At 49.6% G+C, this 15,352-nt stretch overlaps 1 protein-coding gene across 1 annotated transcript in view; it reads left to right on the forward strand.

The window, feature by feature from the left end:
* Positions 1–15,352, forward strand: part of ZNF423 (zinc finger protein 423) — a 581,899-nt gene that overhangs the window by 339,993 nt on the left and 226,554 nt on the right. The window lies entirely within an intron of this gene.

The raw sequence follows: 15,352 nt of genomic DNA on the forward strand, positions 1-15,352 counted from the left end.
AATTTGTTCTCTGAACTTGAGCTAGAGATGCAGCTAGTGAGGGGCACGGACATGGGCAAGCATGACTTTTCATCAAGTAGGAAAAGTTTCAGAGCAGAAGTCACTGCCTGCTGCGAGCAGCTTTGGGCCTGGCATGACAGCAGCGGTGCTGCTACCATCTGTTGGTGAGCAGCAGAAAAGGAGCAAGGATAAACCCGCAATAAATCACATCCCAGACACGCAGGTACATGTGGCACCACGTTGGCCGCCATCCCTCAGCGAGCACAGGAGGGTGGCTGTGCTGCAAAGACTCCTCCGAAAAGTTGGGTCAGGAGCTGCCCTGGGGACAGTGCCGGCTGTGCTGGCACTGGTGAGCAGCAGGTGACACAGCTCTCAGCTCGGGGCAGCAGGAACACAGGCAGAGCACTGCAGCGGGCTGCCAAGCAGCGGCTGCCTCCCACCTTCTTTTCCCCCAAAGTCCCATCCCTGGTGCCTCTCCTTCGGGGGAGTGGCAGCGATGGCAATGTCAGGGGGACAGCACAGCTCCTGGGCTGCAGCTTTGCCAAGGCCACCCTGTGTGCTGTGTAGCACAGGCCCTGCAGGCACAGCAGGTGTTGGGGCCAGCAAGCCCTGCAGGCTGTCTTCTCCAGGGCACAGCAGCTCTGTGGAGCAGCCCTGGCGCAGTGGGAATCTCCTGGTGAGTTAATTCTGTATTCCCAGGCCCCTTTAGCAGAATATCCTGGTGTGAAGGAGCCTGGCTGACTCAAGCTGCAAACAATGACTTTAAGGAAGTGATGGTATGTCTTAACATCCAAGAAATGCTGGTAGAGATCTGAACCTACCCTTGAAGGTGCTGCTAACCCCTGGCAGAAGGATTATGGCTCCAGAGGTTTATTTTTTGTTTTAGAGGACACTCTATTTATCATTTAAAAGTGCTCTCTAAGATGGCAACCAGCCTTGACCACAGCTCATCTTCCCAGCTCCCTGTGGAGCAGGGCTCCCACAGCTCCCACAGCGGTTTTCTGTAAATGTTGTAAAGCTCTTTTTGTATTTTCAATACCAAGGTGGACAATAACTCTATTTACAGGGAAATCTTCCTTTTGCAGGAGTATCATGTATACCTCTTTCTTATTTGTTGCTCTCTGTTCCTACAACCCTCTTGCAAATGGGTAATCCTTGTTCTGATTTTTTTTTCTAGCAGGGATGTTTTGTTTTCCTGTCGGCTGATGCTGTCTGTTCAGTCTGTGGAGGATTAACCTATGTGCTGTTGCTAGGTGGCCTTAAGCAAAGAAATAACGCAGATCACAGACTCCTGCATTCCTACAGTATGTAACTCCCTTGTTCAGCAAGATTTTTCTTTCTCTGTCCCTCTCATGTTTTGTGTTTATGGTTGCAGAGGTATTTATTAGAAGATGCACATACTATTTGAACAAAAATAATGGACCAGAGCTGTCTAAAATGTCAGGTTTATTTGATCTTAAAATATTTAGTAACACTCTTTGCCAGCTCTTTTCATGGTTTGTCTTTTGACAGTGTCTAAAATTCTTCCATAATTTTTAGATTTTTCTCTTCCTCATATGAAGTCTTGGGCTCCTGAGGGATACTCAGCTCATCATCACAGCCCACAGGCACTGGGAGAAGGGGATTCCAGTGGGGCTGGGGATCACACCCCTCTGAGACCACCCAGGTGTGTCAGGGTCTCAGCAGGGTCAGAGCAAGATAGGTCTGGGCATCTCATTTTGTACAAAGAAATACCTAGAGCAAGGAAGAGTTCAAGGAAGAGCTGCAGAAGTGATTGCAGGACTGATAGAATCATCTGGGGAGGGAAGATTAGAATTTTGTAGCTCGGGCATGCCTTACTGCCAGGCCGCTGTCTACCAGTGCCTGTCATATTTTGCAGCACTTTAATGCTTTTGCTCAAAGGACCTTTGAAGTCTCTTATGACCCAAATACAGCCTAAATCATGGAGCATTCCCCAGAGAGACATAGCAGTTATTGGCTCGGTTTGCTCCTGGTGAAACTGAGGCAGAGTGTTTCAAGAGCATTGTTTTCCTCATGGCATGTGCTCAAACGTACAGTTCTCAGAGGTAACTGCACTTCTCACTTCTCATGGACACAGAGCCAGAGAGGCACTGCCCTAAGGCCATAGAATACTTACCAAAAACCCAGCCACACATCTGTTGACTCCCAGAGCCTAACTTCTGTCTCTGCTCCAGCTCCTGCCTCAGCCAGTATTGCTCCGGTCCTCTGTGCCCTGCCTTCACAGACATATTTTCTGCTAACAAAAATAGTAAGAGGGATTTGTGGTGTGGTTTCATAGTGAAACAGGACTCTGCAGCCTTCTTTTGTGTGTGCATATCTGTACCAACTTCTGACAGCATTAGAGAGGCAGTGAAATCAAAGGTACCCTGTTTTCTTCAGGTGGGTGGTGGAAGAGAAGACCTTGTGAGGGCAGATGGGTGCTCTTTGCTGTGTGTCCCTGGAGAGACCACCTGGAGTTCTGCCTCTTCATGGGAGATTGGTATCTGCACCTCCAGAGATAGCCGTTGGAATGAGCCCATTGTATTTATCTGGATTTATCTAACCTTTTTTTTTATCCTGAACAAGTAATTCCCTCTACTGACTGCTAATATCCTGGGATTTAACTTTCTTTTTTACCTTAACCTATCCTGCTATTTGAACTGCTTGTAAGCAGCATTTATCAGTCTTCTTCAGAAGCTGATTAGAGCAAATACATCACTGTGAATATTTGAAGACTTGGGGTTAAAATTTTTCACATCTTTTCTTGAGAGTTCATTTTATAGGCATCTTCTAAAATGCAGTTATTCTTAAATCGTTTGAAACCTCCTGAAATTGCACATTGGACTCCTAATTGAGTATTTCACACCGATGGCACACAGGGCAGTAAACAGCTGGCTGTGTAAAGCCCACGGTGTTTTGGACAGGTCCAGCCAGCCCCATCCATGGCCCCATGCAGCTGTGTTCTGAGTCTGCACACTCAGGTGTGCAAATGTAGGCAGCAGCTGGCACAAATATTTTCCATATCCAAAACATGTTTGCTGTTACTGTTTTGTCCATGAATGCTCAGGTCATCTGACAGTAAGGAAAAGGCAGGTAAAGTACAGCCCCAGGCAGAGTTGGCGAAACCCATTCCAAATTACAGAGATCTTTGTTTTGCATCACTATCAGTTGCCTGCCTCTATTTCTGATCCCCAGCTAGGAGGGATGTGACTGATGGGCCTGCCGAGTGCTTATCATGGATACATTCCTCCTTCCCAGCCTCTTGTTTTCCAGGCTGGCTCGCATGTTGAATCTGGCAGTTTGCATTAATAAAATAGGTTGGTCTGAAATGCCCACAGGACTTTTTTTCTCCTAGCACAGCAGGGTGGGGTTTTTTTGTATATACAAAGGACTCTGATGTAAAAATACATATTTCTACAAAGCTCTTCTGTTCTTCCTCCTGTGGCTCTTTAGTTTGGCAGCCCCAGCCTGGCCCTGGTGCACAGTGCTGGGGTGGCCATCTCACCCTGTGAGCTCAGCACTGCATGGGACAGGCTGATGTGGGTACAGCTGCACTGGGAGCCTCACACACACTGCTGGAGCCCACTGCAGTGGGGCAGGGCAATGGCCTGCAGTTAGGAGCAGTCTAGGCCAGGCTAGCTCTGACACTTGGCAAGCCTTGGATTGTTACCAGGTGTCACTGTGTTTCAGTGACCTGTTCTTATCCAGCTAGGCTGCCCTGTTGTCATTGGGCAGGAGACTGCTAAAAATAACCCTGAAGAGGCAACTGAACCCTGAACTTCCTTGCTCACACTGATGTTAGTAGCTCCCAGGAACTGGAGGAGCTGCAGAGAGTGCCTGGGAACAATTCCTGTCCCAATGCCACCCTGACTGTGACAGGAGCCCTGTGGTGGTGCTGGAGGGGGTGCACCTGAACATACAGAACTCCCAGGGCAGAACAGGGGGATGAGGACCTACAGGCAGGACCCATCCCAGGGCTGGTGCCACTGACCCATGGAAGTACAAGGAATCTTCTTCCTCCTGCCATGGCAGTGCCTGAGACAGCAGCAGACATTCCTTCCTCCAAGGCACTGGCTCCAGCCTCTGCATGCATGTAACCACCCAAGGCAGTGAGGAAAGTGGTCTGGAAGGAGCACCAGCCTCCTACACCACGTCTCATCCTGTGGGGAATGAACCTCCCTCTCCAAATTGGCAGACCAGAAGCAAACTGCTGTGTGTTGGGAACTATTTTAACTCCTGAGGAAATCAGGACAGTTGTTGCTACCTTCTGAAATGACTCAGCCCTGCGGTAGCCTCCAGCTGAGAGCTCTGCCAGGTGCAGATGTCTGCAAATGCCAGAAGAGAAATTGTGATGGTTTTGGAAACTTTATATACAAACTTCTGTAAGCTTTTTACAAATAAGCAATCCGGTGCAGGTTGTCTTTTTCCCCCCTTTCTTATATAGGAGAGGACCCCCTTCCCTGTTCCCACCAGCCAAAATTAGGAAAGTGGTAAAAACCTGGCACTATCAGTGTGTAACTTGCAAAATATGAAGGCTAAAGTTTAGAAAAGTCCTGAACTTACTTGCTGGGAATTTATTTCCACTGAAAGTGAAGAGAAGCTTTGCCTTTAGCTTCCCTAAATTCATTGGGAAACCCCAGCCTACATGCCTGTTGGATATGCCGGACACTTCAGGAGCATTTCACAAACTAAAAGCAGAATCGTTGATGTAATCGAAACTTCCTGAAGTTTTTGCTGGCCTGCGGTACTGGGAGTGCTCAGCTGTTGGTTATTAATGATCACACAGCAAAGAGAAGGCTCATACAAAAGTTACGTCTTATTGTTATTGATCGGTAGTAAGGGTATTACTTGACCAGAGTATGGTGGAATTGATTAACTTTATTAATTATTTATCGCGTAGTAACTAGATATTTAATGTATCTGTACAGCTATTGTGTCTCTGCATTTTGATTAACATTTTCTTCATGCAGAAGAACAAACCCGTGCCGTAAAGCATCCCTTCTGCCATGGAACGCAGTGGCTGTGCAGTGCCTGGCCCCGGCGAGGCTGGCTGCCCTCGGGAGCCGGACCCTGTGCGGAGCGGCCGCCGGGGCCGCGCCACTCCGCAGGGCGCCAAAGGGATGCGGCTCCCCGGCTGGGCCGAGCCAGCGGCGCTGTGAGAGGCGGCGGCCGGTGCTGGAGGGACACTCGGTGCTGGAGGGACACCCGGTGCTGGAGGGGACGCTCGGTGCAGGAGGGGACACTCGGTGCAGGAGGGGACACCCGGTGCTGGAGGGACACCCGGTGCTGGAGGGGACGCTCGGTGCAGGAGGGGACACTCGGTGCAGGAGGGGACACTCGGTGCTGGAGGGGACACTCGGTGCAGGAGGGACGCTCGGTGCAGGAGGGACACCCGGTGCTGGAGGGACACTCGGTGCAGGAGGGGGCACTCGGTGCTGGAGGGGACACCCGGTGCAGGAGGGGGCACTCGGTGCTGGAGGGGACACTCGGTGCAGGAGGGGACGCCCGGTGCAGGAAAGGACACCCGGTGCTGGAGGGACGCTCGGTGCAGGAGGGACACCCGGTGCTGGAGGGGACACCCGGTGCTGGAGGGGACACCCGGTGCTGGAGGGACACTCGCTGGCAGCGCGGGGGAGGCGGCAGGGCCCGCGGGGCTGGCGGCAGCGCCCTGCGTGTCTCCGGGCTCTGGGGCCGGGCCCGGGGCAGGCCGGCACGAACCGAGCGGCTTTGGGTGGCGTCCGGAGAGGAGCCGTGGCCGGCGGGAGGGCCCGAGCCGCCCCTGCCGCCTCCTCCTCCGCGCCCCCGCTCCGGCCCCCGCCTCGCCCCGCGGCGCCGCTCGCTTTCTCACAGCTCCCGCTGATTCCCGATCCTCCCCCGGCTCCCGTTGCTATGCCCCGCCGGGCCGGCCGCCGGCAGGAATTTGTGGCCTGTCCAGCTGCTCGCAGCGTGGCCCCGGAGCCCGGCTGTGCCGCCCTGAGCCCTCCGGGCCGCCCGCCCCAGGCTGGCCACGGCACCGGCGCTGCGGGCTCCCAAACGCTGCGCCGGGCTCCTTTCCCACGGCGCGCCTGCACCGGGCTGTGCTTTCTCTCTCCAGAAAACGTGTCAGGACCCGACATTATGTTGTTCCCCGAGTGGCGATGGCTCCCGAGAGCGGCCATCGCTTTGGGCTCACATTCCCGGGATGTGCGGGCAGAACGCTGCGCCCTGCAGCCTCCACTGCGGGCGGCCAGAGCCGTGCCCGGCGGCTGCGGGCGATGTTCGAGCTGCCCCGGTGCCGAGCTGTGCCCTTCCCGCTGGACCCGCACGGCTGGGCCTGCCCGGGAAATCCCCTGGCAGTGCACAGGGGTCTGGTGGCCCGGACAGCAGTGGTGGTTGCCCGGAGAAGTGTGTAAGCTTCTGGAGTAGGTGTTTTTCATCTGCTGCCCTCGTGGATGTTGGTGCCCGCCCCTGGGAAATGGCACGCACCGGGACCCTGGGCATTCGGTGCTTCAGTGGAGGACACAACAATAGTACCGAGCGACGTAGCGAGATAACCAAATAAACAGCAGGGCAATTTTTCAAAGTTGATATTGTTATAAGTATTTTAAGAATTTGCACTGATGTATTTAAAAATGTGCTTTTGGATTTCAAAATAAAACCCTAAAAATAAATATAAACAAATCCAGTTCTCTTTAAACCCTATGGCCTCTCCTATTTTGCCCAGCTGGCTGTGAGCCTTATTGCTACTAAGACTTATTCCTTTCTATCTACGAAAGGAGTCCTAATAAAGAGAAAAATAAACACTGCCAATCATAGGATTTAAACAGAACATCAGTTGGGCCGATAACAGGGAAATATTTTATGACCCGTCCAAAACCCTCTGGAGAGATGAAATTGAGCGAGGTCTGGAGAAACCTATGCACATTCTATAGAAACTACTTGACAAATTGTATTGAATTTAATAGAGAATGAGATCTTTTCCCTGGGTTTTTGGCATCATAATTCAATAGCAACGAGATAATTTTCTATTCAATAATTTTCTATTCAATAGCGAAGAGATAACTTTCTTGTGCAATTTTTTACGGGAATAAAACCTGCATGTTCTCACACTGCCACCTGCTCCCCACCACAAGCTCATCCGTGTTATCACACCAAATCAGAAGAGGGTCCATAAATATCTTGGTATTAAGAAACAAACTTACTTTAAAATGCTTCTTTCAAAACTGCCTGCGGGTCTGCCTGTGCAGCTGTGGGGTTTGCTAATCAATAGCACCATGCAGTACGTTGTGTCTTTTTGCGTAATTACAGAATGAAAGCAGGCACAGAAAAGAACCAAGTGGAAACTATTAATTTTTTTAGAATGGCACTTGATTTGTGTTTCAGTTTTCTTTTCTTCAGTTCAGTGGGAAGGAGCTAGAAGAGGAGGTGACAGTTTGGCTGCTTGTCCTCAAGCTGCTTGGTTTAATGTGAAGCCACTGTTTGGACTTGGCTTTTCTGGACCTGTGAGCAGCTCTGAGGGTGGAGAGGCAGCATCCCCTGGGACAGGGATGTCAGGCAGGGACAGGCTGAGCTGGGACACATTGTACTGCAGTTGTGAGAACGGGTTTCTTACCACTACTCGCCAAAGCAGCCAGTGATGGTTTTCATGGCAGAAAACAATCTCGACAATTAGAAATGTACCCAAATATTATTATTTTGTTTGGTTTATGAGGAAACAAGGTGGAAAGGGATCTCCCTGTTATTTTATTGGGAAAATACCAGTGGAGTGGAAAGCTTTGGAAACGTAGGGATTTTAGACAAGCTGTGCCATGTAAATGTTCCGTGTAAAATGCTTCTAAGAGTCCAGACCCTGGCGACAGGTTGTTCTGCGACTTTTGATAGGAGCCGGTCCAGACGGCAGCTGCCTGGTTGTGTTTGGCAGTCTCTGATAGCCCATTTTGAGAGTTTCCGTGGTGTGGGTGCCGCCAGGTCCGGTTCCCGGGGTGAGTTTGCCCCGAGGCCTCACGGCATTTCCTAACTCCTGCTGGAACCGGGCTTAATGGCTGAGAAAATCCAGCATCCACCTCGAGAGATGATCCCAGACTAGTGTGAATGTGAGTTTTGACTGCAAGCTGGAAGGGAAAGTGATGTGCCCACTCTTAGTTATTGCTAAACCTTTTCTCTGGGTAGAGAAATCTTCTGTCTCTAGAGTGTAATTCTGAACATCTCATAAACATTACAGAGATACATGGCACGGAAATTTATAATCAAAAAAAACACCCAAGGATGCCTGAATATATGGGGGACATGAATCACTCCTAATGCTGTAGGTCGATCCACAATACCTTAAACAAGTACTCAGAGTCCAAGTGCTAATTATCTGCTAATGCGGTATTTGTTCTCCTTCAGTTATGTAAAAGTGCACAGCATTCAACTTAAAGAGCGCACTTAAATGGCTTTGTACTGGTGGAGAAGGAACAGCTTTGAAGGCTGCTGCCATGCTTTGCCCTGGAGCTCCTGGAGCCCCTTGCTGAGCTCCTGGTGCTGCCCTTGCTGTGCCTCTCCTCTCCTCCGGCTTTTTCACTTGTCATTCGTTCTCCGTATCTCAACATTACCCGAGTCAGCAATGCTGGCAAAGATGTGAATAAAATTATAAATCCTAAGTCGTGACTTTTGCCACGGCTGCTGGCCAGAGAGCAGTGAAGAAGCCTGTTGAGTACAAGGGGAGCTTCCACCCGGGTAACAAAGCCCGGTAAAGTGAATGAGCTCTTTGATCGCAACCCTGGTAAGAAAGGGTCTCAGTGGGCACAGTGAACTACTCTCATGGGGAAAGAGATGCAGTGACCCATCCTCATTGCAGAAATGCCTTGTCGGAGCTTGCAGAGCTGAGCTGACATCAAGGAGAGGGTGAGGGGAGCTGCTCAGCAGCTGGAGAGCCTGTAACATACCTCCACTGGCCAGCTCATCCCAGAGCCACCGAGCACCTTCCTACACCAGGGCTTCAGCCACCTTTAACTAATTCAAATGAATAATGTATTTTCGATTCTTTATGTCCTTTGAGCAGCAGTACAGACCCACGACCACTGGGAATGGAAAGAACACAGAATATGTGGATCACAGAGAGAGACTTTTCTGTGAGCTGTGATAAAAATATAGAAACATGATAGTTTCTTATACCAAACATACTTAAGTTATTAAGTAACATTATAATGCTCGAAGTTATCATTACAGGAATATTCAAAAGGCAGATGTAGAGCCTGGAAAATTCTTTGTGCTAAAGGTGGTTTTGTCATGAAGTGCTGATCCTCTGTCTGACTCCCTCACCTAATTGGAACAGAGGCCAAAATGAACACTTTGCTTGATCAGCTCTGGAATACCTTCGTGGGCATTGCATGATCTGTGTCTTAGCACTATTATCAGTAATGACTTTTACTGTAACTGTGGAGGGGGGTGCACATGTGATTCATCTACAGATGGGTATTTTGTGATATTTGAGCTAACTTCAGCTCCAGTGTAAGATAGTATTTTTCAAAAAATGTCACAAACAGTACCACTTACTCTATCTTGATTTCAACTCTGAAATCAAAAGATTTCAGAGATTCAACTCTGAGTCTTAACTAAAAAAAAAAAAAAATACTGATAGAAGTAAGAGCCATACGCAAGTGAAAAAGAATTTAAAATCACTGTGCTTGTTAGAGATGTATGAATACTAATATTGGTGCACATGGCATGTGCACATGAAACAAGCTCCTAATCCTATTCCTACTAAAATGTGTCTTACAATGAAACTTCCCCTTTGTTTTTCAATGTCCTTGATAACATCTCAGTCCCTTTTCACTGGAACTTCCCAAAGTGTGAACTCAGGCGCTCTGGCTGGATGCCGCCTGCAGACACATCGCCGATTCTTCACGGGAATCCTTTCCTTTCTGTGCATATCCTCCCTCTGGAGCACCTCTACTTTCTGCTGCTCTGTAGCCCAAATTTAAGGCGATGTCAGTCCTTCCTTATGACTAAAACGTGGGATGCCAGTTATTTATTTATGTAAAGTGTTTGGAGGCTTTAACTCAAGAGCACCATAGAAACTGGGCTGGTATTGTAGTCGGGGCTTTTATTCAGGTTGCCTGATGCGCTGCGGATGCCGCCTGCCTTTGTGTGCTCCAGCCCCATGTTTATCCCGACGCTGCCTTTGTGTTCCCTATTTGACATATTTTACTGTAAATAAAGAGAGACACTGTCTTGCAGCTGTATCCACTGTGACATTTGACTCTCTGCTGAATGATTGCATTGTGCTGTGTGCTTTGAAAACATTATCTCTTTTAAGAAATAATCTAGTCCTTTAATAGTTTCCTGCATGTGCCTGTATTCCTTTGCGCATCCAGAGAGCTCAGGTGTTCGCCCACCTCTGTCAAACCTCAGCCAGAGCAGCTCCTGCCACATTTGAGGGCTGGTGAGGGTACAAGTGCCTTGGATACCAGGTCTTGGCATTGCTCAATTCCCATTTTGCCTGGTCTTTCCAGCTGCATCCTCTGATCAGATTGCGCAGTATGGCTTTTTCTGGGGCATGAGCCTTTTGCCACATTTCTTAGACATTATGCAGCATCTCTTAATTAGGTCTATACATATGATATATTCTTTATAGGTTGACTCTTACTGGCTGCTCTACAATTACGGTGATTTTCCCACTGCTGCCTGGTAATGGGTGATCACTCTTCCAGTTTTTTATGTGTTAAAGAGACTCCTCTTTTTGATTTTAGAAAGTTCAAATCCTTGCTGAGGCTGACTTTCTCAAAGCAGACCTGATTAATTTGGTGCCTAACTCCAATAGTCGTTATGAAGTTTGTATTTTTGCCTTTACAAAACTGTGCCATTTTTATGTAACTTGTAATTGCAAAGTGATTCTGAAACACTTTCAAAATATTTCTCTATATTTAGAAATATATAGGGGTTTGCTCTAAATATTGAATGTAAATAAATCTGTAACTATAGATAGGCTGGTAGTCCCACCTGCATTTTCCACAGAAAGGCAAATCAGTTTCCTATAAGGCTGCCAGAGTGAGACTATCTCAGATGTTACTATTGCTATGGATAGGATCTTCGTGAAAGTCATCAGACTTTAAAAATTAAGTTCACTGTGCATGCACGTGGCAGAAGAGAGCAGAGCAAAATGAAATCAACATCTTGAGTCAGCTGGCATGAAAAGCAAGTGTGTCGGCTTCCCCCAGAAAAGGAGCACACTGAAACCAGCACTGGTGTCTTTGAGGAGAAGCATGGCAGGGAGTGCAGGGACCACCACGGCCCCACAGATCAGGGCTCGGTGCCTCCGTGTCAGCCTCATGGGGCTGGGATGGCAAATCTGATGGAGGAGGTGGCGGATGCCTCCACCAGCAAATCCTGTTTTCAGACAAGCCATGCTGAGCTCGGGGGGCTCCTCTGCATCTCACAACTGGTTCCCTCTCCCCAGCAGCTGCGTTGTGTATAGTATAGGATCTGTGTCATGCATAATATAGAACAATGGCATTCCCAAAAGGGGTTACAAGCAGAGAATCCGGCATCCAAATTGTCCCAGCGACCTGATGAGACATGGACGTCACTGGGAGCTGCAGGAGGGCTCTTGGTTCTCTCCCGGAGAGAACAGCTCTGCGCTCTGGCAGTCTTGGCTTTGTGCTTTTATTAAAATTCCTCAGAATGAAAAGAAAAAGCATCTGTGAGGGAACAAGATTGATAAGAGATTCAAAAAATATTTTTATTGCATTCTTAAATTACCATAATTAAATTAAATTATTAAATGTATTTTTATTAAATTAGCACGCAGGCTGGTGTCACTTGCCTTAAATATTTTAATAAAGCCTGTGAAGTCTTCCCTTGTTATTAGCGCTCTTGGAATGTATCTATTTTAATGACAATATGAGTTTAAGTTCTGGTGTTGGGAAGAGAGCCTGGGTGGGTGAACTCTGCATTTCTCTCGGGGGCCCAGCAGGGTTATGGGGTTTTCTTTGCTCAGGAGTGGCTGTGGGACCACATAAACTCCATGTACACATATCTGGAGGAGATGCACAAATGATGTGTTGTGACAATAGAGCAGCAAAGCATTTAGGCACATGTTGGAAAACTCTGTGGAGCAGAGATGTAGTTACAGAGCAGGGCCTGGAGGAAATCTGTGTATTGCTGGGTTTGAAGATAATAGAGAGGGATGAATTAATAATTATATATGTGTGTGCTACATTTAAAGACAGATTTATGTATGTGATTCATTTTTTTCCGTCAAACCTACCTTCCCACTTTCTTTATCTCTAGCTATAAACTGGGTATTTCTCAAAAGATGCCACCATGGAAGGCAGTGGTTTTAAGGGTGCTGCTGCTTTTGCAACAGCTGTAGGAGTGAACTTGAATTACTTTCATGGGAGGGGCTGGGGATGCTCAAACCAGGGCTCCTCACCTCACCTTGCTCTGAACCAGGTAGGGCCTTGCAAATAACTTTCTCACTGGCTCTCTGGCAACAGAAAAGGTTAAAAAAAATAAAAAAATGAAAGTTTATAGATTTCTTGATGAATTTAAGAAATGGAGAAAAGTTGGTTAATTTGTTCATTTTAATTGTGTGACTTAAAGCAATTTTTTTTAAATGTAGAAAATGTGGGAACAGAGGGATGGATGGCAAAGGGGCTTGGGGTGGCAATGGGGCTTGGGAATTACTTGCCAAGTGGAATGTGTAAAACTAAGATTGAAATCCCCTCTTTGCTTGATTGCACGGGGATTTGAATTTGGGTCTCTGAACTCCTCTGAGAGTGCCCAACCGCCAGCACATTCTGGGATGAGAATCTGTCCTGCTGAAGCTGTTCTGCTTTGTAAGAATAATTAAATATTCATTGGGCCAGTGAGAGAACAGAAACAAGTTGATAGCCTGGGGATTAAGCCTCTCCAATAAGACAAGGATACAGAAGTAATTCAGTTCCTGATCCAACTCTGATGCTGAATGGATATGAATCTAGGGTCACACTGACCAAATTTACCATGATCCTGTGTTTTTCAGAATCTGCATCACAGTATTTTTTTCTCCTTGTCAACCTTCTTTATTTCATTACAGAAACTGCTATCACATTGGCTTTTATAGTGGTGAATCTGTGTCAACTAGAGTTATCCCCATTTTTACTGGAATCAGAATTGGGGCCACGGGCTCTTTAGTAATCTGTCCTTGTTCCAGGATGCCTTTTTGAACCCCCAATTTGCTACTTAGTGCAGTAGGGTGGAGGAAGTAAACCTTGATTATAGGGGTGTTACAGCAAACATTTTTTTACTGTATGTCCAGTCTGTGGTGGTAATCTGGAATCACACAGTAGGAGGGAACTGTAAGCCTTTAATATGACATTAATAAACCCAGTAGTTTCTGTCAAACCTTAAGAAAATAGAAAATCAGCATTAAGCATTTATTCAAATATGATGCTGCACTAAGAAAAAATTTTACAGTTCTATACTGAACTCACCCGATTAAATGACAAACTCATTCCTGAGTGTGTTTGGTTTCTTTTGGTGTAGGGAAAAAAGAAAAAAGGAAGATGTTTTCCAGATGGAGCTCACTAGCAAGAAAGCAGTACCTACACCCAGTCCCCTGTACCCCCGTTTGATGGGAGCCCGCAGGCTGGGCAGAGTGCTGGTCCTCCCCACTGCCCTGGGGCACGGCTTCACCACCTTCCTCTCACAGGGCTGTTTTCACAGGACCTTAGCAAAACCCATTCCCTTCATTCAGGACACCTTCTCTTTTCGTGTTCAGATATACTGCTGGAGTCCCGTGATGGCCCATCCCGTGCTGGGCTCAGGATGCTTGGAGTCCCAGTTCCTGCTGGGCTGCTTGGGCACAGTGAAGTGCTGGATGCACCTTGTCCTTACACAGCAGTAAAGGCTCGGCGGAAGGAACAAACCCTGTCTAAACGGGAGAGGAAACTGATGGAGTGTTTATCTTGAGTAATTTCATTCATAACTTGGCACCAAGCGCTCCGTGAGATGACAAGTTCAGATTTTTCTAGAAGCTGCCTTCCCAGTGGAGAGGCGCGGGCGACTCCAGGTCCTGCTAAATATAACACCTTGGGAGAGGCAGAGTAAAGTAACTCTCCCTGCCAGCCCTGCACAAACAGGCAGCGGAGGGGTGTGTGTGTGCGCGCCTTAAAATCCGCCCGCGACTTCTCCCGCGGCCGCCGAGCCCGTCTCAGCCGAGGGGATTTCAGTGCCCCCGCCCCGGTGCAGGCCGAGGGGCCCGGCCCGTGTGCGCTCCGCGGTCCGGCCGCGGGCTCGGCACGGGCCGAGGACTGAACGCGGGCTCAGCACGGGCCGGGCCGGGCCGGACCCGACGGGGCGGGCGGGGGGTGTGGGGGGGCGGCGGCTCCGCGCGGCCGCGAGTCCGGTCCGCGGCGGCGGTCCGCGTTTTGCGGGCGGCCGCTGTATTTCCCGGGCCGTCCATGGCTCGGTGCTGTTGGCTCTCTCTCCGTCTGATCGGCGCAGGCTGCGCGGGGCTCCCTACGGGATCAGAGCGCTCCCCCGCCGGGACTCCACTCCTCACATCCTCCTGCTGGGACTCAGCTACATTTCCAGCCAAGCCTGGCTTTATTATGTGTGTCTGCACTGCAGCCCCAGCAGCAAGATCAGGAGGAGGAAAAGGAGCCAGGACAAAGAAAAGAGAGGGAGGCTGGCGAGAGCTAAAGAAAATAAAACCCAGGGCAGCAGCGGCAGCAGCGGCAGCAATGAAGGCAGGAGCGGTGCCACCTTCCAGCGAATAACCCATGGAGGCAGCTAGCGGCCCCGGCATCGATGCAAAGAGCGCTTACCTTGTTCCGCGAAGTGCGTGCGTGCAGGGGAAGGCGGCGGCGAGCGCGGCCGGCCGCGGGGAGCCCACCCGCCCGCCCGCCCAGCTCCAGACTCCGCGCCGCGCACGGGCCGGCCGCGCCGCGCCGGGGGACACGGGGCAGGCCGCCCCTCGGCCCCCGCCGCCAGCATAAAAAAGGACTCGTCGCCCTCCCCGGTCAGCGGCGGGGGCGAGGAAGGGAGAGGCAGCCGGGGGCGAGCGGACAGAGAGGGAGGGAGGGGGCCGAGCGCGGCCGAGGGAGGATTTAGGAAAATCGTAACAAGGTCGCACCCCCGGAGCGCCCCGGATGCCGGGGCCGGAGCTCCTCGTGGGTTTAGACACTGAGATCTCGCCGCGCGCCCTCCCCCACCCCACAGCCAGGGACCCCGCACGGGGCTCGGCTGCTTTTTTTTTTTTTTTTTTCCCTTTTTCCCTTAAAAAAAAATTTATTATTCCGAAAGTGCGAGCCGGACTGAGCCGCAGGGCGCCTGCAAACTTTAAAGAGAACAAAAAGGCGGGTGGGGGCGCGGGCCGGGCTCGCTTTGCGTCGGTAGAATTTGCACA

The sequence above is a fragment of the Sylvia atricapilla genome, chromosome 12 (assembly GCF_009819655.1).
Source record: "Sylvia atricapilla isolate bSylAtr1 chromosome 12, bSylAtr1.pri, whole genome shotgun sequence".
NCBI lineage: Eukaryota > Metazoa > Chordata > Aves > Passeriformes > Sylviidae > Sylvia > Sylvia atricapilla.